The sequence below is a fragment of the Mesoplodon bidens genome (assembly GCF_964165515.1).
Source record: "Mesoplodon bidens genome assembly, chromosome: 4".
NCBI classification, from domain to species: domain Eukaryota; kingdom Metazoa; phylum Chordata; class Mammalia; order Artiodactyla; family Ziphiidae; genus Mesoplodon; species Mesoplodon bidens.
The window spans coordinates 3,568,203-3,594,513 of record NC_138160.1 but is presented as its reverse complement, the minus strand read 5'-3'; positions in this window follow the sequence as shown (position 1 = coordinate 3,594,513).

The window sequence follows — 26,311 nt, the reverse complement described above, 5'->3', positions numbered from 1 at the left end:
ATTATCTGGTGTCGGGGAAATGTTTGGCGTTTTAAAGGGTTTTGAGCAGATGTGGTGTTTTTGGTAGTATTTTTTCAATCCGTTTTCAATCTTGGCTTCACGCATTATCACAGTGATGTGCATGAGGAAAATATAACTTAATGCTGTTCTGCACATACTCATTTTTGCTGGCTCAGGTGATCAGAAAAAAAGATCATAAAAAAGCAAATGCTGAAGGCCAGAAGAGGAAAATAGAGACCATCAATATTCACAGTGATTCCACGGCATGACTCAAGACGGTATGGTGGCTTAGATTCGGTATTTGGCAATACCCTCTAATTTGTCATTCTGCTTTCAAAAATTTGAGCCATTCAAAAAAAAATGAACCCCTGCCTTGTTTCATATTCCAATGATGTTTCGGTATGATTTTATTCCTCACGATTTGCTCTCTATCATTGCAGGCTGACTGGTTTCTTAAATCACCTTCCCAATTAGGGTTGACCTTTCAAAATCCTATTTTCCCCCAGGGCTCATAGGTTTCCTTATCCTTCACCCTTCAGGGAAGTCAAGGCATCCATCCCCCACCCCACCACCCAGAACCTTCAAGATGACAACAGATCTCCTCACCCTCAGGATCCCTCACACCCACCTTCCTTTCAGGGTCTGGTCCAAGGATCCAACTGTCCTCTGAGGAAATGCATTAATTGAACATGCTGTGAACTCACCCTCCGGGAGAAAACTCTAATAGATTGAAAACAAAGAACAACTTCAGAAAATCTGTTTGTTAAGGTTTATAAATTGCCAACAGTAGACTTGTCTGTTTCCTCAATTTAGGATGATTGGGTATATCTGGCCATCGGTAAATATGAGTTTGAATGCCACAATTAATTAAATTTGTTCTATATGATAGAACTAATAAACAGTTACCTGTTGATGAAAACGTATATCTTATTCCTAGCAGCAAGATACTAAACTTTAAAATATATATGTGTTTGGAAAGAATGGCATCCAAAAGGAATGGTGTTGTGCATTATTAATTATTCAAAATTAGCACATGTTTACTGAGTGCCTGCTACATGCCAGCTCATTTGTTTGGTGCTTTTAAAGAGTATCTTATGGAAAGCAGAGTGACTTATGAGATATACATAAGCAGAGTAGGTATTTTAGTACCTTCAGCCCTTCCGTATTTGTGGATTTTGAATATTTTCACCCTCCTTATATAATCAATTACAGTGTGTTCTTTATGATTGCATAGAGTTCAATAAGAAATATTTCAGCATGACTACATCTAGTGTCATCAGGCTTTAGTTTTTCTCTTCCTCTATATCCTGAGTGTTGCCTAGGAGGCAGCCCAAGAGTAATGTATCATTAAATTGGGAAGGTCTTTGTACAATCCATTAAATGATGAGCATATTCATAGGTCAAATGTTTTGAAGCTGAAATCATTTTAAGGCACCATACTGATTCCTGATAGGTCCCAAGGTCAGGAGAAAGTACCTTAATCATACAAGTTACAGGGGCTTAAAAAAAAAAAAAAAAAAAAAAAAAAACCAACACCGTGATGAAATCCAGTGAATGTGTCCCAAGTTCTCATTGAGATTTATGTCCCAGGAAGGGCCCTGCTTTATGTTATCTTGGCCGTGTCAGTGTCTCTATCCCATCCTGATAGCAAATGCCTCAGACCTGAAGAGGAGGCTAAATGTGAAGGATCTTGAACTTGTCAAAACAACTTTTCTCGTCAGTAACAGTGACGGCACATCCAAGGTTTGGTGTAGCCACGACTGCCATGACCATTCTTTCAAAAGTTGTCCAAATGGACTCACTCACATCTTGGACAGAAACATCCCTCCATGCGCCCACATGCTTCTAAATCTCTGCCAGGAGAGCCTGGCTGTCTACAAGTCAATCAGGAAGCAGGGGGAGCCCGCTGTTCCCCTCAGGTCCACATTCCTCAGCTCTTTGCTTACTGTCCTCCTGACAGCAGGCTCCTCCCACCTTCAGAGCTTGCCCGGGGGCGTGGAGTGGCCTTCAGTGATGCTCGGCAGCCCCTCCTTCTCATCCTCCCAGTCAAACTTTGTCTAGTTCTTTAAGTGTGGTATAAACCTACTGGAGAAGTGAGCATATTTCACCCTAGACCTTTAAGCTTGCTCTCACAGCCTCAAACCACTGTCCAGAGCTAACATCTGCTTCCAGGGCTGGGTCAACAGGCCTTGGTTTATGTGCATCCCCTGCAATGGCATCTTGATTCCCTGCATACATATTTCTGACCAGAGATGGGCCGTATCACTCTCCCACGTGGTAGTTTAGTGCCGAATGAAAGGTGCAGTCTGTTAACCGTGTTTTTAAATTCTGAGCATCATCATTGTGGAAGAAGTTAAGAACTCCCTTTGAACTTTATTTGATTCCTCCCAACTCAGGTCAGCTCATCACAGGGTACCAGGCCGATACACAAGGACTCTGGTCCTATCTCCTGGCTGGGGAAGAGATTTCTGCCCATTTGGACAAATATGTCTCTCCTCTCTTTCTCCATAGATACCGCTCCATTTTCTGATACAGCTACCAAGCCGTATCAGAAAACTCAAGGCCGAAGTGTGGAAGAGCCAGACACAGTCAGGCTGCAGCAGCATCCCAGCCTCTGCCCATTACACAGCGTTGGCCTCAGCTTTGCCACATGATGGCTTTTCTCCAGGTGCACAAAAGCAATGCCAGCACCTGCCTTCACCACCCTCTCTGCTCAGATACATGAGGGAGAGGTGTGGAACATTCTAGGTCTAAGTCCACCATTTGTTACCATCAGAAACCATCAGTTTCTTCATCTGAACAACTGGATAATATTAACATCTTCCTCGTAGAGTTTACTTGAGAGAGTAAACGTAAATTCAGCAAAGAAAGGGATAAACAATGTGTCTTGTCACTACTACTGTTTGTACATGTGCTTCAGACAGTAGGAAACAAACTCCAAAATTCCAGCACTTTCAGGCGGGTGTGACATCTACGGGAAGATCTCTCTTCAAAGTCACAGCAAAGGACACAGGCACATCAAATGACAGGGATGTTTGTCAGATGGTCAATGCAGGTTGCATTAGCTGGGTCTGGTCCCAAACAATCACACGTGATAGAACAGTCACAACCTCTTCCGAGCTCATGGTTTCCCAGACACTTTGCCTACACCCCCTTTGAGAGCTCCCAGCCGTGGTCACTCCAGTGTCTTAACATCCAGGCGGATGCTGCTTGCACCATATGGGTGCTCTTGGGGTCTGGCCGCCAGTTCTTGAGCTTTCCCTACATTGACAATGGCAGGGGCTGTGCGTGCCTGACCTGAACTTCTGAGTCATTGCCAAACATATGGAATGATACATGTCAATGAAGTCAGTGGGACAGATCTTACTCACACCCCCTCTCTCCCCAGTCCAACTAGAAAATCAATAGCTGAAAAACTGGCAGCCAAAAGGCTATTCCGGTGGACCACTGTGCTCAGAGGACCATGACAATATTAACTAAATAATGGACACGGACAAGCCCTCAGGACGAAGACCGCGTGGGGCCATCCGGGGGAATGACCATTATCGCTGAAATGAGATAATTATTATGGAGGAAAGCACCGCTCTCTGTTAAGGTTTTGCCCGCTCCTTGCTAACGGGGGTGGTGATGGTGACTTCAGTCTGTAACACAGGTTTGGGTACATCTGTAAAGTTCCAGTTGTCCTATAAGAGTTGGGTTAAAAATACGGTAAAACTCTCCCAGAGCCTTCTTTCCCTGGGATGTGCTGGTCAGCTCCCACTGCCCACCTGCTGCCCTTGCTTTGCGTGTTTGTTGATTGTACATGACAATACATCACCACGTGTGCCTGTAACTAAAGGGTCTGGTTCCCCTCTGGGCAGCCCTCCTGAGACCCAGACAGGGCAGAAGTGCCCCTTCCACACCTCTCAGCCTTCCATCTGTGTCGGGAAGGCAGTTCCTCATCCAGTTAGCTGGGCCGAGGGTGTGCTGACCAGAGTGGCCGCAGCTCTATCCCCGACTCCCCTCTGACCCTGTCCTCCTAGGTCACCTGCGGGATCTGGGGTGGGACTGGAGGTCCGCACACAGCCCCCAGCTAGCCTCTTCTCACTCAGCATCACGGGAAGCTCGCTCCATGCTTCCCTCACATGTAACTCACATTTATTTTTGAAAGTAAAGAAAAAGGAATGAATAATGAATAGTAACTATCTTTCCTTCTTTGCCTTTCTGCTCTGAGGATCACAATGCCCCTGGAGGAAGAGTGGCTGCCTCTGAAGATCGTGATGAAGAAATTGGGAACAGAGGCAGGAGAAAGACGTTCTCCCACCCTCACTCCACCATCCTGCTTAGTGCACATGGTGGGACTGTGATTTTGTTTTTGTTTTTCCTCTGCTTCCCTGCACTGAGCCGAGTGTCTCCCTCTGTTAAAGAGAAGTGTCAGTACTTCACCTATAGGATTTTTGAAGTGTTTTCATACGTAATTTTCTGATGGTAAGAGTTCACTTTTTGAAGATCCAGTAACTCGTTCAAGGCAATAAGACATTTTTGTTTCCTGAATTGCCAGCCAGGTGACACCCAACAGTACCTAACTCATTAAGGTTCAGCTTTGATATTGCAAACACATGGCCTCTTAAGAGAAGCTATAGAAATGGTGAGAAAAGAGGGTCAGAATCATAGGGAAGCAACGTTTTTGGAGTCCCCCGCTTGCTATGCATACACAGGATCAGGCTGCAGACGAGTGAAACACCGTTTAACCTGCGGATCCAGGAAGTGACAGAAGCTCTCATCTTGGAGATGAGAGGCTGCAGAGATTAAGTAACCGAACTCCTAGGGCTGTAGCAAGTGGCAGAGACAGATTCAGGAACAGGCCGCATATCAGTAACTTCTTAAACAACTTATAAAATATGACAAATATGTGTCTGAAAATGAGTTCTTGATTATAGCTGAAATCTGATGACAGTGACAAGGGGAACTTTAGCATCAACAATCTAATGGAAATGGAAGGGAAAGAATCCCGAGTGTCAATGCAGGTAGGAAACCGAAGGAAGAGCTTCTGGCAGAAACAGACCCAGGAGGTGAAGGGCAGGCTGGAGCAGAGGCCGTCAGGGATGGTTCAGGGCCCCAGTGAGCACATTCAGAGGAGGATCAGGCTGTGGTCTCAGAAGATCCATTTATTTAAAAAAAACATGGAGCATCACCCAGGTGCAAGCTGCATTCTTGACACTGAGGATTCCTCAATTATCAAATAAGACCCAAACCTCCGCCACAAGGATCTTGCATCCCAGTGTCTGAGATGGATAAGCAAAAAGATGGATAAATAACACTCTGTCTGTTCACTGTACCAGTCAGCTCAGATCACTGTAAAAATGCCTCAGATGGAATGGCTCAAACAGTAGAAATCAATTTTCTCACAGTTCTTGAGGCTATTGGTCCAAGATCAAAGTTCCATTGGAGTTGGATTTCTGGGGACAGCTATCTTCCTGGCTTTCAGATGACCACCTTATCACTGTGCCATCACAGGGCCTGTCCTCAGGGCACACCTGGAGAGCTAGGTCTCTACTTCCTCTTCTAACAAGGACACTAATCCTACTGGATCAGTGCCCCACCCTTAACCTTAATTACTTTGTTAGTGGTCCCATTGTCAAGTACAGCCACATGGGAAGTCAGGGCTTCAACACACAAATTGTAGGGGAACAAATATTCATTCACCATAAAACATTTGAACAGGAATTGACTAGGATCTAGCCACTGAAAGAAGTTTAATAGAGAAAATCAATGTTTCAGAGACACAACTTAATGGTCAGGCTAGTCATTTATCGTCTGTAACTGTATAAAGTTAAGTTATCAGAAAACAAACTGTCTATACCCCATCACCTACACCCCTTACTTCTATCAATGTTTGTTATAAAAATCTTATCTTCAAACAGTATCTTTATAACCTTTTTAAAATACTACTTGATGATAATCTCCACTTTATACCAAGAACACAAACTTAAGTTTGGTTCCAGGGAAAAAATAATATTTTGATGAAACATTTGGCATTGCTGTCTTTTTTTAGAATAGGAAAATGACACATCTCCATGTATCCCTTTATACCAGCTCTGAAATTATAGAAAAAAAAAAAGCCCTCTATGAAATGCTAAAATCTGAATAAGTCCAAGGATAAGAAGAATCTTGTTTTTTTTTTCTTCCTGTTGATCAGAGTTTGTCAGGCAGGTACAATCCCCATCGGTGGTAGGGAGTGGATTGAAGGCATGACCACCTTCTTTGATGTACTTGCTCTTGTATTTATCTTCACTTATGGCAGGCGATACCTCTTTTTTGTTATAAAGTTATATAGGCTGGTCCATAAATCCTTAATCTTTTGGCAAATAGGTAAAGAACAAATCAAAAAACTGCAGTAATCTGTCTATGCCCCCACCCATTCACCCATCCCTCCACTTATATTTCTGTGTGAATGGGGCAGGATAGGGTCCACACTCTGCTCCCCCTTCCTTGGGCTGAACACATTCCCACAGCCTTTCTGGGCCTGAGATACCAACTTGAGATGAAGAAGAGGGACTTTGGGAAGATAGAGGAGAGATAGACTTTTGCCTGGGGGACAAGAGGTGCTAACATCTGGAGCCTGAAATTCCTGGAGGTGATGGGGAAACCAGTGGAAACGGAAAAGACCCGTCAGCTCCCTGCAGATGTGAAAGGCAAAGCCCTTCACCTTGAGATGTTGTCTGTGTCTGCAGATACTGTGCCCTAAGTCAGGGCTGGGATGGTGCTATTCCTTACCCCTGTTCTTGTTTAGATCACCGAAGCCCCTATTTAGAGGGAAAGCAGATTAAAACCAGGGGCTGAGCTGTTGCCGTACTCTGGCAAGTGCTGGACTCGAACTTAGGGAGGCCTGCAGGGGTGGAGAGGGGTGTGTAAGAGGGGCAGATGGGGCAGGGACTCTGGGATGTGCCCCACAGTGAGCTCCCCATGACACTCAGTCTCAGACACTGCATGTCATGAGGCAGACCTGCAGGTGGTCTTCCCGCGTGGTGGGTGCTGCATCCTCTCAGAGTGAGACTTGATTTCCTTTCTCATTTTTCTAAAGGCCCAGAACATATGTAAGGACTTGAAGATGAAGTACACGTGAATGAAAATGGGAAGAAGGCAGAAGATATAAAATAATTGACAAGGTATAGGAGCAGAAGTGGCTCCTCTTCAAAGAAGCAATGCAACCATTGTCCAAGATCAAGACGCCTGGGCCAGCTACCTTCATCCAGTTAGGTGTGTATTGATCAGCCTCCATCCTGCTGTCAACCATCTGGCTCTTCCCATACGGGAAGCCTGGAGACTCTGTCCTCTCCCAGTGGCCAGTGGTCTGGGCTCTGCCCAGCGATACCCTCTTTCTCATTATATCCAAAAAAGAAAAAAAAATTTAAAAAAAGAGGAAGGAGGAGGAGGAAGTAGAGGTAGAGAAGGAGGAAGAAGATGGAGAAGAAAAAGAAAAGTCCTCATAGGTCATGATTAAAATGTTAAAAATGGCATAATATCATATAAGTTTTAGAAGAAAGCATGGATGGAATTATTTATTTTACAATCTCAGAGTGGAACAGACTTTTTTAAGGTAAGGCACACAATCTAAAAGCCAACTTAATTAAGTCCACATGTCAAACTCCAGATGAAAAAAGTGACTAAAACAAAATTGAGTGACCAACAAATAAGTAGAAAAAATATATACTTTATAAGATCAATTAGCCCTGAGACTTTTCAACTAACGTCTACTGGGGACTCACCCTGTGTCAGCCAAACTGAGCAGGTTAAATCGGTGACAGAAATTGGTACTGTATGCTGACACATATATATGGAATTTAAGAAAAAAAATGTCATGAAGAACATAGGGGTAAGACAGGAATAAAGACACAGACCTACTAGAGAATGGACTTGAGGATATGGGGAGGGGGAAGGGTAAGCTGTGACAAAGTGAAAGAGCGGCATGGACATATATACACTACTAAACGTAAGGTAGATAGCTAGTGGGAAGCAGCCGCATAGCACAGGGAGATCAGCTCGGTGCTTTGTGACCGCCTGGAGGGGTGGGATAGGGAGGGTGGGAGGGAGACGCAAAAGGGAGGGGATATGGGAACATATGTATATGTATAACTGATTAAATTTGTTATAAAGCAAAAAAAAATAAAAAAATAAAAAATAAATAAAATAAACAAAAAAAGAATATTCCGTGAGATATCCCTAGGGAAAATAAATGTCATACTTGACATTTTTAATGACAGCAAAAAAAAAAAAAAGAAATTGGTATTGAGACCTGAATCCATAAACATAAAGCTGTGTCAGAAGTCACTGTGGTTATGGCAGTTGTAGAAGAGATATGAATTGTTATAATTCTTGAAAAAAATCTAATATCAAAATAATCATATTTTAAGTAAAACAGGCTGGGACAAAGGCCCCTGAGCTCTCAGAGACAGACAGCAGGGTGAGGTGGATTTGTAGCAGGTTATTTCCCTCATCTCACTCAGGGTTTGCACAGAGTCTGTGCTGAGAAATCGTGGCCTATGAACACAGATTCTTCAAGGGTTGAATCACAATGGCCTCTTCACTAAACACAGGTCCCAAGCCTCAGCCGTCAGTGACTTCTGAGACCAGCATGGGGAAGGGCTCGTCATGCCCAGGCCATCACTGATGGTTCCCCACCTTGCCTTCCAGATGCAAGAGCTCCACTGCCCTGGCTGCCCCTCCTGGTACATGGGGAGCTCTGCCCTCATCTCCCAGAGCCCTCCTCTCTCTTGTTCTGCAGGGATGCTCAGAGGTGGGTGCTTCTGTCTCTCGGTCCCTGAGGAAGGGTCCTCTGAGATGCTTCTCTCCTGTCCTGTGTTCAGTTTATTCCTGTTATAAAACTGGACATTCTCAGATACAAAATGAAAGACAAAAGATAAAACTTATTTTATTATTATTTTTTTAAATTATAGTTGATTCACAATGTTGTGTTAGTTTCAGGTGTACAATAAAGTAATTCAGTTATATATATATATATACATATACATATATCTATTCTTTTTCAGATTATTTTCCAATATTATTTTCCAATATTACAAGATATTCAGTATAATTCCCTGTACTATATGGTAGGTCCTGGTTGTTTACTTATTTTATATATAGTAGTGTGCACACCTTAATCCCAAACTCCTTATTTATACATCCCCTTCCCCTTCCCCTTTGGTAATGAAAAAGTTCCTATGTCTGTGAATCTATTTCTGTTTTGTAAATAAATTCATTTGTATCATTTTTTAGATGTCACAAGTAAGTGATAAATTCTAATTTGAAAAAATGCATGCACCCCAATGTTCAGAGCAGCACTATTTACAATAGCCAAGACATGGAAGCAAAGTACATGTCCATCAAAAGAGGAATGGGTAAAAAAGATGTGATATATATATATATATATATACACACACACACACACACACATATATGTGTATATATATATATATATATATATATATATATATATATATATACATACATACATATACGCAATGGAATATTACTCAGCCTTAAAAAGGAATGAAATAATGCCATTTGCAGCAACATGGACAGATCTAAAGATTATCATACTAAGTGAAGTAAGTCAGACAGAGAAAGACAAATATTTCTTTAATTTTTAAATGGGCTCTTTTGGGAAACTATTTCCTCAATAAATGGACTAAGTAAAATTCAACAAGACTCCCACAGTTAGCAAATCATGCCAAGAAAAATATATAGATTGTTTCCTTTTCTGTGAAATGTCTACATCTCCTCTCCACGCTGTGAAGAAAGGCATATATTCCATATCAGTACCACACTGCACTTAGTGTCTTTCTGAATAAGATAAGTAGGTCCCACACATTTCCATCCACATAGTCGAAAAAATCCTACGTAGACAACTTTTTTTTAATTTTTTAATTGGAAGGATTGCACTTAGAAAATATCATACCATCTAGGAGATACTGATTGTACATTATCTGAAAAAACGCTGATATCTTCACAGGCCTCACCAACTGAAATCTTTGGACAACACTATGGGAATGAGATAGATACAGATTCCATCAGAGCTATGGTTATGTAGCCCAACTATTATTATATAAAAGCTGTGACATTACAATGGATCCATGTCTTTTTACTTACAAATTGGTAAGTAAATATTAACTATGGTTCACCACTTAATTTTCATCATTATAATAGATGATAATTTATAGGATTATAGAACTAAAATGTTTTAAAATTTTATTCGCTTATGGTAGAAAGTGTTTTGTGTGTTTGTTTTGCTAAACTGTAGCATATTCCTGTGTTGGGCTGCTGTAGAGGAACTTGCTGTATCTACCCATCGCCTCCCCATCACCTCCCTATCCCGTGATGTGCAGGTACTGGAAAAGGATGGAAAAGAGCATGAGGGTGCGTGTGTTAGAACTTTAGGGGAGAGCACAACATGGGCAGAGCATGAGCCAACAGGGGCCCATCCAAGCTTCCCCATATGGAACGAAGGTATTTTTATGGACATTGTTCATTCAATCACATGATTTCTTTTTTCCAATTTAACTTTAAAGAATAGGAAGGAGGAGGAAGAGGGGGAGAGCTTGGAGGGGAGAGAGGGAGGGGAGGAGAAGGAGACAGAGAATTAGAAGAATTAGAAGGAGAAGTAGGAGGAGGGAAGGAGAAGAAGGAGAGAGAGTCATAAACTTTCCCCCAGAAGCTTCCCCTGGGAGCCATCTCAGCCCGGGCAGGTCCCATGGCTAGTTTTGCTGCCCTCCCCCATCCCGACCTCCTCCCCTGCAAATGCAGAAATTCTTCCATCTGCGCACAGCTGTCCTTGGCACCGTGGGTGGTGTTTCATCTGGATCCCTATGAGCTCTCCCAGGACCTAAATTTTGATGCATTTGCCAGGCTACACAGCTCATAGCTGGAGGAAAACAAGTTGGTTCCAGAAATTCACTTCTGTAGAAAATGTCTGAAAACTGGTTAACTCTTCCTTGCAGTTCTTTATATGAGATGATGGTGAGCCTGGGCAGCTGCCCCCCAAGCCATCCTCACCTGGGGCAGGTGACCCTGCAGCCACTAGGGTGCAACGCTGCTCACACTGAACATGCCTTGGATTTTCTAAGCAATTTGAGTGATTCTGATGTGAGTGAAATATAGCTGTGATTCATTTCTACTCCTTTCTGAGTGACCAGAAAGCTAAGCTATGCAACTGATGACTTTTCAATTGCTTCAGCCCTATTTATCACTGCCCCCCCTTCTCCGTCTCTCTTTCTCTCTTTCATCCCAAAAGCAATAAATGAAAAACTACCCCTTGCTAAATAAAAAAGGTAAGAGAAATAAAGAAGCCATAAAAAAGTCCCCTGTGTTTTCAGACAGTGTTTCACCTGTGTTAATTCATAAACATATGTATATATGAATTTCTATAAACATAGGAATTCTCAGAAAAAATACCCTAACTAGTTTCAAACTATTTTTTCCATTGTTAATAATAGCTACTATAAAAAGAAATTCTGTACAAGCTATTATTAGCTATGGACAGTATAAATAGACAAGATTTATTTATAACATAATATTCAGAAACTATATCTGGGGGATAATTGTTTTGAGTATTTTTTTGTCCTACAAAATAAAATGCCTTTGAAATGCATATATAAATAATGTAAATAAATTTTAGCTGTGGAAAATAAATAAAATTCCAACATTAACAAACAGGATTTTGAAACAATGACTCTTGAGATGGTCAAAGAAAAAAATACAGGAAAGTCACAAAATTAATTTAATTGGGGCATTTTCCATAGTAATAATACTTTAGTATAAAAAATACATTTAATTCATAATAGCTGGGTATTTTTCATAGAGCTACAACTGTTATGTCTCTGGAGTTGAGTGAATCAATTTGGTACTAAAACGGTTTGATCAATTCTCCTTTCTGGAAGAGCAGCCTGGGGGAGAAAGGTGAACTTCAGTTCAGGTAGAAGGAGGAGCTAATATTTCAGGAGGTCTGGATTTTATCCTTAATTTCACTGGGAAAGATACATGCTATTCATTACTCAGAAGAAGTAATAGGTTGAAAGCTGGGCCCAATTATAGCACATACTAAATCTATTTTATTTTCTCTTCTCTGTAAAGTTTAGGTTAACTCATCATGAAATTGCAGAGAAATCCTTGACATCGCAAGTGTTTTCTACTATGTGAGAGTTTAAATGGACCACGTGAGTGTCAGCCTTTGTCTGAGTGGGTGGGTGCAGGTGTCCAAATCCGCATCCTCAAGCAGGGTGGGTTCCTTTCTATGAGTGGAAAGGCACTGACATGAAATGGAACACTGGAATAAAGTACATGATTTTCATGGTCCTTATAAAAAGACAAATCAATCATTCCCAAAGTACAAGTCATAAAATCACATTATTACATTAACCTCAATAGTTAACAGAAGGAAATGTACACATTGATCTTGAGAAGATCCCCAAGTCATTTCATTTAAAAATGTGTTGCATGTGTACAAATCTGCACAAATCCATGCATTAAGAAGAGGACACACACGCTCACCACTATCTATGTGAAACGTTTATTTATATCACCTTCACTTCCCTGCACTGGAACATTCATTTCTTAAAGTGATCCTCAGAGACTTTCCCATTTAATTGCTCTCTGCAGTGTAGGGGGTTAGGCTGTCTGAAGTGCCAAGTGGGTAATAAGCTAATAAAACACATTCCCCAGCCCACAAGTGTAAAAGCCTTATACAAAATGAAGGGACTGTTTTATTTTGTATCATGGCCCTTGTTTGGAGGGGACAGTGCAGACCTCCCCATTAGCAGAGACCTGACCTGAAGCAGAACAGTGTGACTGACACAGATGACATCCAGGAGTCTGGCAGGCTCAGGAATCTAACAGACCCTTGACTCTCAAAGACTTACCTCATCTTCCAGGAGAAGAACCGCACTGCATGGTCACAGATGGATCGATTTGTTTGTCCAAGGAACGTAGCTCACCTCTGAAAATGTTACATACTTCCAGATATAAAAGTGTTGAATAATATCTCATTTGCTCCTGGTTAAACCTGTTCTCTAAAACACAGGTTCCAGAGTTTTCTGTGATGGGTGTTCAAATGATCCATCGGGACATTATTTCATTCTTTTTTATGGCTGAGTAATATTCCATTGTATGTATGTACCACATCTTCTTTATCCATTCCTCTGTCAATGGACATTTAGGTTGCTTCTGTGTCATTGCTATTGTGAATTGTAAAATGTGCACACATTCTAAACACATTTCCTTCTTTAAAAATCTGTGTTGGATTTTCTTTTGGATGCCCAGTAAGTGTCTGCTCCATCTCTCTCTTGAAGACCCCAAAGCTGCCATTTGTAGAGCTAATTATTGAAGCTATATGATTCTAGGAGACGAAGAACGCACTCCTGAAATTAAATAAATTGTCAGGAGGATGTGTGTTGGACATAAGGATGCCAGATGTCACAAGACGGTTATTTGGCATCTCACATGTAAGTTTTACACTGCTTTAAGAAATAGCATTGGTTTGTAAGATCGGGTCACAAGCCGCCTTGTTGATTGGCAGTTTTACGCACAAAAAATAGCCATTTACTTTGCAAAGCAATCCTGAGCAGCCTCCCAATCCTGGGATGCATGACACTGAGCTATTTTTAGAAATAATAATAGTGGCAGAATGACTCAGACCATGGGAATCATCCCTGAAGCACATTTGAGGGAGACCTGGGCGGCACCCTGACAGCAAACAGGACCCTGACACTTTTGGCATATGCTAATTCCCCCACACACAAGGGTCACAAAGAAGACCAGATCCTAACAAATGCGTCATCATTTTGCCATGATCACAGTGTTTAGAAAACAAAAACAAAAACAAAAACAAAAACAGTTGTTAGAACCTACTGTAATGGCAGATATTGGTGATTTTGGATACATTAAGATGGAAAACAAAATGTATAATATGTCTGAAATGCCAGAGATATTTACATTTGAAAACAGAATGTCCTCTAGCTGGTGCCCACAGCAGAGCTACTAATGGCAAATGTATTCCAGGCCATTCAGAGCATCTTTGATTGACAGAGTAAAGGCATCTGAGACATTTTAATGTCAAAAAGGCTGTCTTCCCTCTCCTCTCCAAACACAGTTTAGGGTTTTATCAGATCTCCCATGATTAACCTTGGTATCTGACGTTTAATATCCAGGTCATTCTCAATCACGTTGGGTTACTAGTATCTGGCAGACACGCGTTCAGGATGTATGTAAAATTTTCAAGGATACTACCAGAAACTTTTCAAAAATTAGAATGGATAGGCCAAAAAACAATGCTTAGATCAGCCCTAATGTTTCTGTTTTTTCTCTTCTGAGTCCTCTGCTGGGTTCAGAAGGGTCTAATGTGCCTTGTAACCAACATGAAGGAACCTCATTATCATCCATTGGTCATGCCCATTATGTCACGCGACAAAAACATTTCAAGAAACTGGGGATATTAACCAAAACAATATCAATAATCATCTGACATCTAAAACAAAATGTAGCCTGGGATGTGTAACAGTGACAGAGGAAATTTCAGTTGTAAAAAGTTGTGAATGGTGTGCCAATAGTTACAAATTCAAACTGGCGGGAAGTGGCATCCATTCACTTATTCATTCCCTCAACCTTCAGCACTGACTGCCTAAGGAGATAGGGCCTCAGCGCCAAGCACAGTGGGCAGCGAGGTAGGGAGACCCAGTTTTAGCAGACGTTTGCACATGCCATCAGCGGGCAGGACTGTGCAGCATTATTTAACACGGCTGCACTGCGTTGGTCTGAAACACATGTCAGATACTGAGCGCTTTCCACTGTTACCTCAGGTGGAGTCTGCAGGCTTTGCATGTGCTACACCTGTTACATCTAACCCTTAACACACCCCCTTCTCTGGAGGACTCGGCTGACGCTGCCCAGCTGAGTTGCTCACCCAAGCCAGGCAGTATCCCTGGGACCCACAATTAAACGTGTGCTTTCCTCCTCTCAAACAGTCATGCTGCAGCGGTGGGTCAGCTTGCAGCTACTTTGCAAGGGAACCAGCCTATGGTAAAGACAGGATGAAGTGTATTTGGAAAACTGCTTATATTCGTATTTTATAACACCCTTCCTTGTTTTGTGAGCTCATGATTTGGAACAGAGCAGCAAAGTTTTATAAATTCTACAGTATTCATAGAACAGGGTGGGCAGGGAATATGAGGATGTGATGAATCATCCTCGGGACTACAAATATCCTAACCATCAATAACACCAAAGTGGTTTAACACTGAGTCAGAACTCACTAATCAGGTAGGTTCCGTTCCTATGAAGGTAACTAGATAGATATAAACCAATACTTCAAGGGCTGCAAAGAACTCCTTATATCCAGGGAGAAAGCAAAGCCAAAGGCTGGTCTCAGGATGGCACTTTCCTGCTGAGAGCTGGTATCACATCATGAGCTGGTTTCTACAGGCCAGGGGCTCACGTGGAGCCTCAGGAATCTCCTCGCCAAGAATGTCTCAGATTTTCTGCTGGTGATGATTCTCCGTTCACCCCCGGCAGACACGACTCCACTTTCATCCAAGATTCGAATGCCTTTTCTTCTGTTTTAAGCTCTTCCTTCTTCTCAGGCATTTCACTTCTTCCTCCACTGGCAGGTCCAAGCAAACATCAAATCCCTTCTAGTCCTTAATACGTGAGGGGATTCTATTAACTACTATACATTTCCAGATTCCAAGTAGACTTCATTTCAGTTTTTAAACTTCTGTAAATTATCCCCTCGGGATTGCAATCAGGCAGGCAAGTGATGGCACCAAGAGTTAGAAGAATTCTCACCTTTGGCCTGCTAAAGACTGTGGGTGCAGAACAATACTGACCATGCAGTGTGAGGCCTATGATACCAATCAATTCTTGTCCTCCAGTATAATGCAGAAGATTCTAATCAATACTGACCCTACAGTGTGAGATGGATGAAAGCACGAGTGACCCTATATTGTGAGGTAGATGATGCTAACCCTGCATGTGACACAGGTGATACTGTCCAGCATTGACCATGCAGGGTCCCAGGTGGGGCTCAGGATGCAGGATGGTCCAGAGTCCCATGTGAAGAAACTTCTGCAGGAAACCGGGTGTGACAAATGCTTTAGGTGCAAAGCATTTTACCCAGCAGGCTCGGTGGAGGAGGTTGGGGTTCAAGTCCAGGAGGCATTAGAGGGAGGTGACTGTCTGACTCCATCCTGGAGAGAGGATATGTCTGAGAGAGACCTCAGCATAATAGTGCTCAGAGTTAATGGCCTTAAAAGTATTCAGTCTGGCAGGACGAGGTCATCTAGGAGCCTCTCCCAGCCCTGCCTTCTCTACGGCCCACGGTTTCATTAATTCCCTAAAAAAAATCATATCAAGTTTCTGTTATTATTCTATGAACTCAGCAAATTCAAGTTATAGGGCCACCCTTCTTAGCTCCCAGGCCTTCCCTAAAAGCATGATCATTTTTCCCCCTCCCTCCCCAAAAAATTTGTGTGAAAAAAACTTTCATTTTGCTTCTCTGCCTGTTGTGAGTTTCATTGTGTTGTATCTCAATCCCTGCACACAAAAAGGAGTTGCATTTTCATCTCTCCTGCATGCATTCCAGGAATGTCCCTCTTCCCCACATGAGCATCACCCTCCCCCAGCTCCCCAGAAACTGCTGCCCTGTGTTGGCTGACCCTGCTGGATGGCAGTTGTCACGTGGCCCATCTCCTTGTGGGTCCTTATCAGAGCTTTTGTTTGCAGTTACGTGACAGATGCGTCTGCACACAGCAGAGGGGTCTGGCTGCTTTGGAGTTTTGCAAGTTGCAAGCTGAAGGTGATCTTCGGGTGATGTATTGCCCCCGGGCATGTGGCGTGGGGCTGACACAGGGTGGGTGGTGCAGGGCAGCCCCCAATCAGAAGGGCACGGCCATGCCAGCACCGAGAGGCAGACTCCCTTATCAGAACAGGCTTCACAAAACATTTTCATTTTTCTGTCTCTTAACCATCTGGACTTTTTATCAAATCTACTTTGTGAAGGTTAAATACGTAAATCTAAGACCAGGAGTTCGCAGCAAGCAGGGCGTGATACCTGTCAGTCTGCTTTATTATTCTTTACAGTCATTTCCTTTGTGTGTTTGGGTTACAGCCTGCACTTTCCACCAATCATGTTCATCATTTAAATAAGGAGAACGGGCATTGTCAAGGAGCCTCATCTGAGAGACATTATTATCCCCCCTGGTGTAAGTTGCATGACCTGTCTTGGGTTTCTAACTATACACGGCAGGCCATCCGGGGGAAGCAGGTTCTCCATAAATCAGGCGTTTCAGACGTTATGATAACTTTTATTGAAGAGCAAATGGATTTCTTGACATTAGGCTTTTATACACACCTGTTGGTAAATGTAAACGGAGCTGCTTTCCCCCAGAGAAAAAGCCGATTCAGCTCATGTGAGTACAGAAGGGAAAAGATGCTCAATTTACTGAATGTGGTCAATTTCTGTTATGCGTGAGCAATGATTTGAAAAGTCACGAACAGCAACAGGGTAGGTAATGTACCAGCATCTTATCCCTGGGAGGGACTAGCCAGTAACTATGGACATACTCACTATGGCAGCAACAGATCCAAAATTTAAGATAATATATCATTTTAATTTAAACTCTTATTAGGATATTTCCTATCTTAAGTAGGCTACAGTAATTAGGTGTCTACAATCCGAAACATTCTGTTGCTTCTATTCTGCTTCAGTAATGCCCTGTCCATCAACAGGCTTGCCAAACTTCCATCACCAGGTGTTGTGTAATAGGTTTTCTGTTATTTTTTCCTTGATCCGTACTGTTTTCCTTAATCCTCATATCTGTTTAGATGTCTGAAACATGTCTCTAAAAACATTTTGACATTTTAAAAACCTGTAATGATCTGTTTGCACTTTGCAATGTTTAAATATAAACTCTGGGTGGTTTGGAAAATATAATAGTGGAGGTTGATGTAATTTCTGAGAATCTAGAATTTATAGGTAAATGGATATTTGAAGTAGAAAAAATAATCTTCAAAAGTTATAAAGCATCCACCTAGAATAAGAATCAGGAGTATTTTGTAATTGCAGAAAGAATCATATTTAAATTATAACTTTATTCCTATATGCAGACAAAGACATTACCTGGACTGTGAATGGGGTTTCATTTCATATATGTATTTCTCTAGGTCACAGCAAAGATCATGGTTTTTGTTTTAATCAATACAAGAGTGGGGACAAACTATGCAAGACTGATCCTCAATTATATTTTACAACAATTCAAGGACCTGGGAGGAAAGATGTATATGGAAGCTGTCTGGAAAGGACAGAAGGTGTGTCTCCCCTTGGGGTTGGGACTCTAACTCCTTGGGGGTCCAGAGTTGAATACGTGCTGCCTTCAAGGAACCTTCAGTGATGCCTGGAGAGAACACGGTGTCAGGAGGCCCTCTCTCATCTTGAGAAGCTACAGATAGTGGTCAGTTGTGGCAAACTGGCTTAGATTTCAGAGAGTAGAATACCATCGATGTTAGTGTTAGCAAGGACCCTGGGCACATGTAAGTCCCAATTTCATGGCTGAAAACACTAAGCCTTGGAGAGGGTAAAGGGACTGTCCTCAGGGACAGCCAGGGAGTGACAGGAAGAATGCTCTTCTTGGTGGCATTTCTCTCTGATTTACCTTTGTGGCCCTGGGTTGCCCATCATTCACACACTCTGCACCAGGGCACGGCAGCCTACCTCTGCAAGACGGCCACTGGAAGGTCTTCAGAGCACCAAAAACCAGCTGGTGGTTCATAACACCTGGACCGACTGATGGAGGGGTCCCTCTGGATTGAGCTTGGGGAAGAAAACTTTCCCAAGAGGGAATTCAAAGTGCTGTGGTTCCCCCAATGCAGGTGAAATACTTCTTTGAGCAAGTTGGCCTCTTCTGAGCCAAGACAACCAACATTTTCTAGATAAGGGTTGTTTCAAGACTTTGCCTCTTTCCGCACTGCTGGTTGTTTTGCCTTTTTTCAGGGCTTGCTTCCAAGGATAATCGCAGAGGACCGCTAGTTCATCGGGAAACTTTGATGTCATCTGCAGAGCTCCCTCTAATGTGGCACAGTCCCTGGCCTGGAGGGGGCACATAATGAAATAAACAAGTCATAAATGTGCTCAAATCGGAGGACACCTGGGGCTAGAACGTAGATTTTTGAGACATCTATGAGTATACGTCTCTGCATCCACTGCTTTATTAAATTACTGATATAAGTCTTTATTCTCAATCCCACAGGTGTACCTCCTTCTTTTCTCTGCAAAGGAAAATGTCTGGAAGGTGGATCTTAGTGTTTCCTCACCAGGACCCATGACATGGCGCTGAGGTTGTGATGGGAAAGGAGGCTGTCCTGCTCCAGTGATGCCCTGTCTTGCTTCCTGCACACTTTGTTCTTGAAGCTGGGGAAAACCGTGGACACTCTGTGTTGTCAAATTCAGCTAATTGTTTCCAAGGTGAATCGTTTCCTCACCTTCCTTTTTCTCTTTCCTCTTTCCTTCTCTTGGTGTCTAAGACCTTCCCTCCACCTTTGACCTTCCAGGATGTAACCCATCTTTGTCTTCGTTATCTGGCCTGACCTCTTGCATAATTTTGGGTCCGCAGTGACTCAGGCCCTCTGTGCACTTACGTGTTGGAAGGGGGCCCGTAGTGGGGAGGGGATGCGGAAGCAGGAAGGGAGGGAAGATCAGGTCTCCTGAGAATGGGGAGATGCTTTCATTCTTAGCTAGCCCACTTTACTCCAAAATGCTTGAAATGAAACACATTTTTTTTTTACCATAAGGATGAATTTCCTTTCAAAGGCCTACATCTGTTTTTCATTTTAAAAAACCCTTTTTTTCAACAACACCAAAGAGAATGACTTTGACCCTATTTCTTATAAACTAACAAACCTGTACTTTGATAAGAGAACTTGACCCTCACTGTCCAGGGTCGCAGTAAGACACATCTGTACATCACCCTCCATCCTTCTTCACGTAACTGACTTTGCAGGGCACGTTACCCAATTCTTCTGGCTCTGCCTGAGGTTTCAACACCTGAAGTCAGCAATGGACAAAAGGAGAAGAAAAGAGGCACCCTGAGGTGGAGACAAAGGGGAAACTCCACCCCAACTGTTCAGCAGTAATTCAGGAGCCTGGCCATGGCTCCTGCTCTGCCTGTGGCTTTCCCTCCTCTTCCTGACACCAGCCTTCCACACGGGCCCAGTGGTCCTGTGCGGGAGGGCTTTTTATGCCTCCAGGAAATTGTTATCTGAAATAGCATCCCTTGAAAACCTCTATCCCTTAACCCTGTTTATTTTTCCTACAGCACATGTAATTATTGCCTGACATTATACTTTATATTTATGTAATTATATATTAGATGCTTTCCCACCAGAATGTAAACGATCCAGTATCCCTGTGTCCCACGGTCCTGAATAGCACTCTGCACAGAACAGACTTGGGCTAAGTGTCTGTTGCACAAATGAGTGATTAATTTGGGGTTGCCAAATGTGGATTTCTAGGTCCCCAGAAAGCATTTCACTCCTTGCCAGAGCAGTTTACATTCCTCTGCTAAGATTCCTTCTCTGCTTATCAGTTCTATCCATCTTTCCCCCATGAATGCCCCAAAATAAGAATAACAGTTCTTTCGACATCTCCTTCTGCTAATTCCAACATCTCTGCCTTCTGTGAGGATGCTATGGAATTTTTTTCCTTCTGATGATGAGTCATTTTACCCTGAGTTTTTCCAAACCTGTTAAGTTTTATATTGTATATTCTCTATGATGTAAAGAGTTTGGAGTCTGGAAATTTCCTCTAGATTTTGTTGAATTTTTTCATACTGTTACATTTCTAGCAAGTACATTTGATCCCGTGGAATCTGAGTTTTGGCAATCCATAAACTCAGAAAAGGTGGTCATCTCCAGAATTATGTGTCTTCATTTAAAACAGTACTAAAAAATTCCCCTTACTTTTTAAAAGTCGTTTTCCTATATCCTTTCAAAAAGGAAATCTTCCAGAAGAACTGGACTTTGTTTCTGTTCGTGACTATTGCCGACCCCACGGTGTCCTGCCCTTTACCCCTCGGCACCCGTCGGTCTCCTAAAGAAAGCTTGCTCCTACCTTGGGCACAGTCTGCCTGAGGACCTGTTCTGTGTGCTGGTCCCAGGGAAGCTGGATGTGCAGTGTAATTAGCACCCAGGGGCCAGGCACAGCTTCCCCATCCAGCGACCTGAGGGAGTTGGAGGGGAATCCCCAGCTGCTCTCCACTGGTCCCCTGGGGACCACCCTGGAGCCTGAACTCCCAGTGTCCCCAGTGGTGCCTCCCTGGTACCCTGTTCATTAACACCCCCTTCCTTCCTCCCTTCCTGATTGGTTCCTCCTGGGACCACCTCCCAAATTCTTACCTCTGACACTGCCTCTGGGAACCAACCTACGATGACAGTCAACAGTGCCGGAGTCTTTGTTTAGTCTCCTCTTCGGCCCCTGTATCTGTGTCTAAATCATTCATATCTTTTCAGGTTTACATCAGGTTCTAATCGCTCCATGAAACCTTTACCATTACCCTAGAGTTTGCTTACGAGAGTGCTGACAATTTCAGCCTGTGCTCATCAGATTCTCCCAGCACTTTATCTGTAACTCTCTGTTGGCACCAAGCATTTCTCTTTTCAAAATTAATCTTCACATCTCTTCTGCCTACTCAACAGAACAAAACATCAAAGCAAGGACCACAGCTACATCTCCTCTGTGTGACCTATAACCTCTTTAAGGACGCTTTGTTTTGAGTGACTGGGCCATATGTAAAAGGGGTTGGAATGCTGTAAACCCTGAAAATGTTGCTTCATTAATTCTTCACTTTCTATTTTTATTTTACTTTTCTAACTGATTTTGAGATATTCATGGATTTGAGATTCTTACCATTGAGAAAATGTTTATGTAGCATATAATTTACATAGAACATGTTGTAATGTGTTAATAGAATTAATTTTAATGTAAAACTATTTGTCATTGTTAAATGCCAAATTGTAAGCTCTATTTTCTCCCCTGAACTGTTATGTCATGTCCTAGTTTCATTGTGGTTTTAAAATAATCATAACAATTTTAGGATAATTATTTTCTCAATATTTGGCACGGGGGGAAGAGGTAACGAGGAATGGTTCTACTTTTGAATCCATTGTTGTGAGTCAAGTGTCAGCTTAATGGAGGAAGATCTTTCATTTTATGAATTTATAACAAAGTGGCTTCTATCTCCACCTGCCAGAGTTTCCAGAATCTAGTGGCAATCTGGTTAAAGGAGGGTAAAGAAATGTCGAATCCTGTCTCTATTTTTGTTTGTGGTTGGAAACAGCTTAACAATTATCACCAAACATAAATATTCAGGTGTGCACAACACTCTATTTCTTCCTTTTTTTTTTTTTTTTTTTGCAGTACGCGGGCCTCTCACTGCTGTGGCCTCTCCCGCCGTGGAGCACAGGCTCCAGACGTGCAGGCCCAGCGGCCATGGATCACGGGCCCAGCTGCTCCGTGGCATGTGGGATCCTCCCGGACCGGGCCACGAACCCGTGTCCCCTGCATCGGCAGGCGGACTCTCAGCCACTGCACCACCAGGGAAGCCCCCCATCTATTTCTTGCTCAAACAAAATTGGCCAATAAATCGGAAGCAGGGCACTGACACTCAGAGAACCACAGCCAGTCCCACTTGATGTGAGAAACAAGAGAAGAAAATAATCCATTTTAGGTTGCACTGTGTAGATGGACAAAAGCATTTTAGAACATGAGTGTGATATTCTTATTAGAGACGGGTGAGATTGCTGCTGCCTTATTTCGTACATTTTGGATGTTCTACCCGGTACAGTCAGGAGCTAAGGAGGGCACTATAACCACCTCATGAATCCTGTCTGGGTCAAGGTGGACACATCATGCTTAAAGATTTTGGTGCCCAGTTTCTTTAGGTAGTGGAGTTTGCGTTATGCTCTTTTTTTAAAAAAATTGTCTAGGTTAATTTATTTACCTTCTCGTTTTAATATTTTTTTAAATTTAAATATATTTGCTGTACAATATTATATAAGTTACAAGTGTATGATATGGTGATTTATATTTTTAAAAGTTATACTCTATTTATAGTTATTATAAAATAGTTGCTATATGCCACATGTTGTACAATGTATCCTTGTAACTTATTTTATACTTAATATTTTGTACCTTTTACTCCCCTTCCCCTATCCTGTCCTGCCCCCTATCCCCCTCTCCACTGGTAACCACTAGTTTGTTCTCTGTAACTGTGAATCTGCTTCTTTTCTGTTATATTCACTAGTTTGTTGTATTTTTTAGATTCCATGTGTAAGTGATATCATATAGTATTTGTCTTTCTCTTTCTGACTTATTTCACTTAGCATAATACCCTCCAAGTCCATCCATGTTGCTACAAATGGCAAAATTTCATTTTTTATGGTTGAGTAATATTCCATTGTGTATACACACCATATTTTAATCAGTTCATCTGTTGATGAACACTTAGGTTGCTTCCATATCTTGACAATTGTAAATAATTTGGCTATGAACATTGAGGTGCATGTATCTTTTGGATAAGTCTTTATGTTTTTTTGTTTGTTTGTTTTTTGTTTTGTTTTGTTTTGTTTTCTGGATATACACCCAGGAGTGGAATTGCTGGGTCATAGTAGTTCTATTTTTAGTTTTTTGAGGAACCTGCATACTGTTTTCCATAGTGGTTGCACCAACTTACATTCCCATGAGCAGTGCACAAGTTTCCCCTTTTCTGCACACCCTCTCCAGCATTTATTATTTGGGTTCTTTTTGATGATGGACATTCTGACAGGTGTGAGGTGATATCTCATTGTGGTTTTGGTTTGCATTTTCCTGGTGATTAGTGACGTTGAGCACCTTTTCATGTGCCTGCTGGCCATCTGCATTTCCTCTTTGGAAAAATGTCTATTCAGTTCTTCTGCCCATTGTTTAATTAGGTTGCTTGTTTGTTTGTTTGTGTGTTTGTTTGTTTTGATGTTGATTTGTATGAGCTGTTTATATATGTTGGCTATTAACCCTTATTTGTCATATCATTTGCCAATATTTTCCCTCATTCAGTAGGTTGTCTTTGTTTTGTGAGGGGTTTCCTTTCCTTTAATTTGATCCCTTTTGTTTATTTTTGCTTCTGTTTCTTTTGCCTTAGGAGACAGATACAAAAAAATTGTTATAATTTATATCAAAGACTATTCTATGTTTCCCTCTAGGAGGTTTATAGTATACAGTCTTCCATTTTGAGTTTATTTTTGTATATGGTGTTACAGAATGTTCTAATTTTATTCTTTTACATGTAGGTGTCCAGTTTTCCCAGGACCAGTTATTGAAGAGAATGTCTTTCATCTTTTGTATGTTCTTGCTTCATAAAGTAATTAACCATAAGTGTATGGGTTTAATCTGGGCACTCTATCCTGTCCCATTGATCTATATTTCTGTTTTTGTGCCAGGACCACACTGTTTTTGTTACTGTAGCTTTGAAGTATAGTCTGAATTCAGGATCTCTTCTTCTGAATGCTTGTCTTCTGAATAGCAATGCAAAACTTTGGAAACACAGTACTCAAAGGAAAGGCTATATATGTGCCAGAGCTCTGAATCTGGGGAGACTTGTTGCAGTAAATAAATTTTCCATTCCACAATCTTCTTAGAATCCTGCAGGAGAGGGATGTCAAGGACTACTATTGATTAAGTAGGGAAAAGGAGAGAAGAGAGAAAAGAATATGTTGAACACAATGAGAATGAATGAGAGAAGAGAGAGACAGAGGCAAGACTCATTGGAGCAAGAGAGAGGGAGAGACTCAGGCAGAGGAAGGAGAAATAGAAAAGGGAAAGTTCTGCATCATAAACAACCATGTGATGGGGCCTTGGGTCAGTAAGGAGTAAGTTGACTTGTGTCATGGAGACTCATAAGGTTTGATTTTTTAATAAAAACTGTATGTATATATTTAGGGTGGACACATGACATTATGATATACATATTCATTGTAAAATGATTACTGTAGTCAAGCTAATTGATGGTCCCATCTCCTCACAGAGTTGTTTTTGTTGTGTGTGTAGTAAGAATACCTGAGATCTACTCTCTTAGCCAGTTTCAAGTATAAAACCCAGCATAACTGACCATAGTCACCAAGCTGTTTATCAGACCTCTAGAACTTATTCATCTTGCATCATTAAGACTTTATATCCCGTGACCAACATCTCCCCCTTCCCCCACCTCTAGCCCCTGGTAACCATCATTCTACTGTCTGGTTCTATGAGTTCAACATTTTTGGATTCCACCTGTAAGTGAAATCATGCAGTGTTTTTCTCACTGTGCCTGGCTTATCCCACTTCTGGGTCTATGTCCAAAGGAAATGAAATCAGGAACTCAGAGAGATATCTGCACTCCCATGTTCACTGTAGCATTATTCACCATAGCTGAGATGTGGAAACAACCTAATTGCTTATCAGCAGAGGATTGGATAAAGAAATTATATATATATATATATATATATATATATATATATATATATATATATATATATATGTTTGGATGGTGATTATCCACAGCAGGCATTGGGGGTTCTTTTGTGACCTGGTCTGGGCTCACCACAGGTTCCAGGAGGAGATCTGGTGGTCAGATCACAGTCCAAGGGGTGAGCTGGAAGCAAGATGTAGGAGATGTCAAGGGCATACATCCCCTCTTGTAAAGGACGTTACCCCAAAGCTGCCACACAACACTGAACACTTACATTGCTCACCAGAAGTTAGTCACATGGTCACATTTAGCTGCAAGGGAGCTGAGACACACCCTTATTCCAGGTGATCTGACCTCAGCTAAACTGAGAGGAGCAGAGTTATGAGGTAGGGATGTGATTTCAGTTAAAAGTTTTTATCTTGAACAGAATTTGAAGAATACTGCCTGATATGATCCACCAAGATGCCTAAAGTTGTTGGCTAGAGTCTCTATAAATAAAAAAGTCTAAGCCTAATAGAATAAACCACCAAATAAATGTCCTCCCATCTGCTACCCCGAGTACTCTGAGAGTAATGTTCCAGGCACACCTTTAACACAGTTGTAACGGATTATACCTTTGCACATTTCCTTTCAATTTTTCTTGGAGAAAAATCTGTCCCAGAAATACTTGCACATTTGAGCAAGTTTCAGACTGTAATTCATAGAATGCTGCATTCCATTTAGCTAGCAGATGAGAGATGTTCTTTTATAAACATCATAAGAAATGTCCATTATACACTGCAAGTGTGTAGGAAGAAAAATTTTGAAAC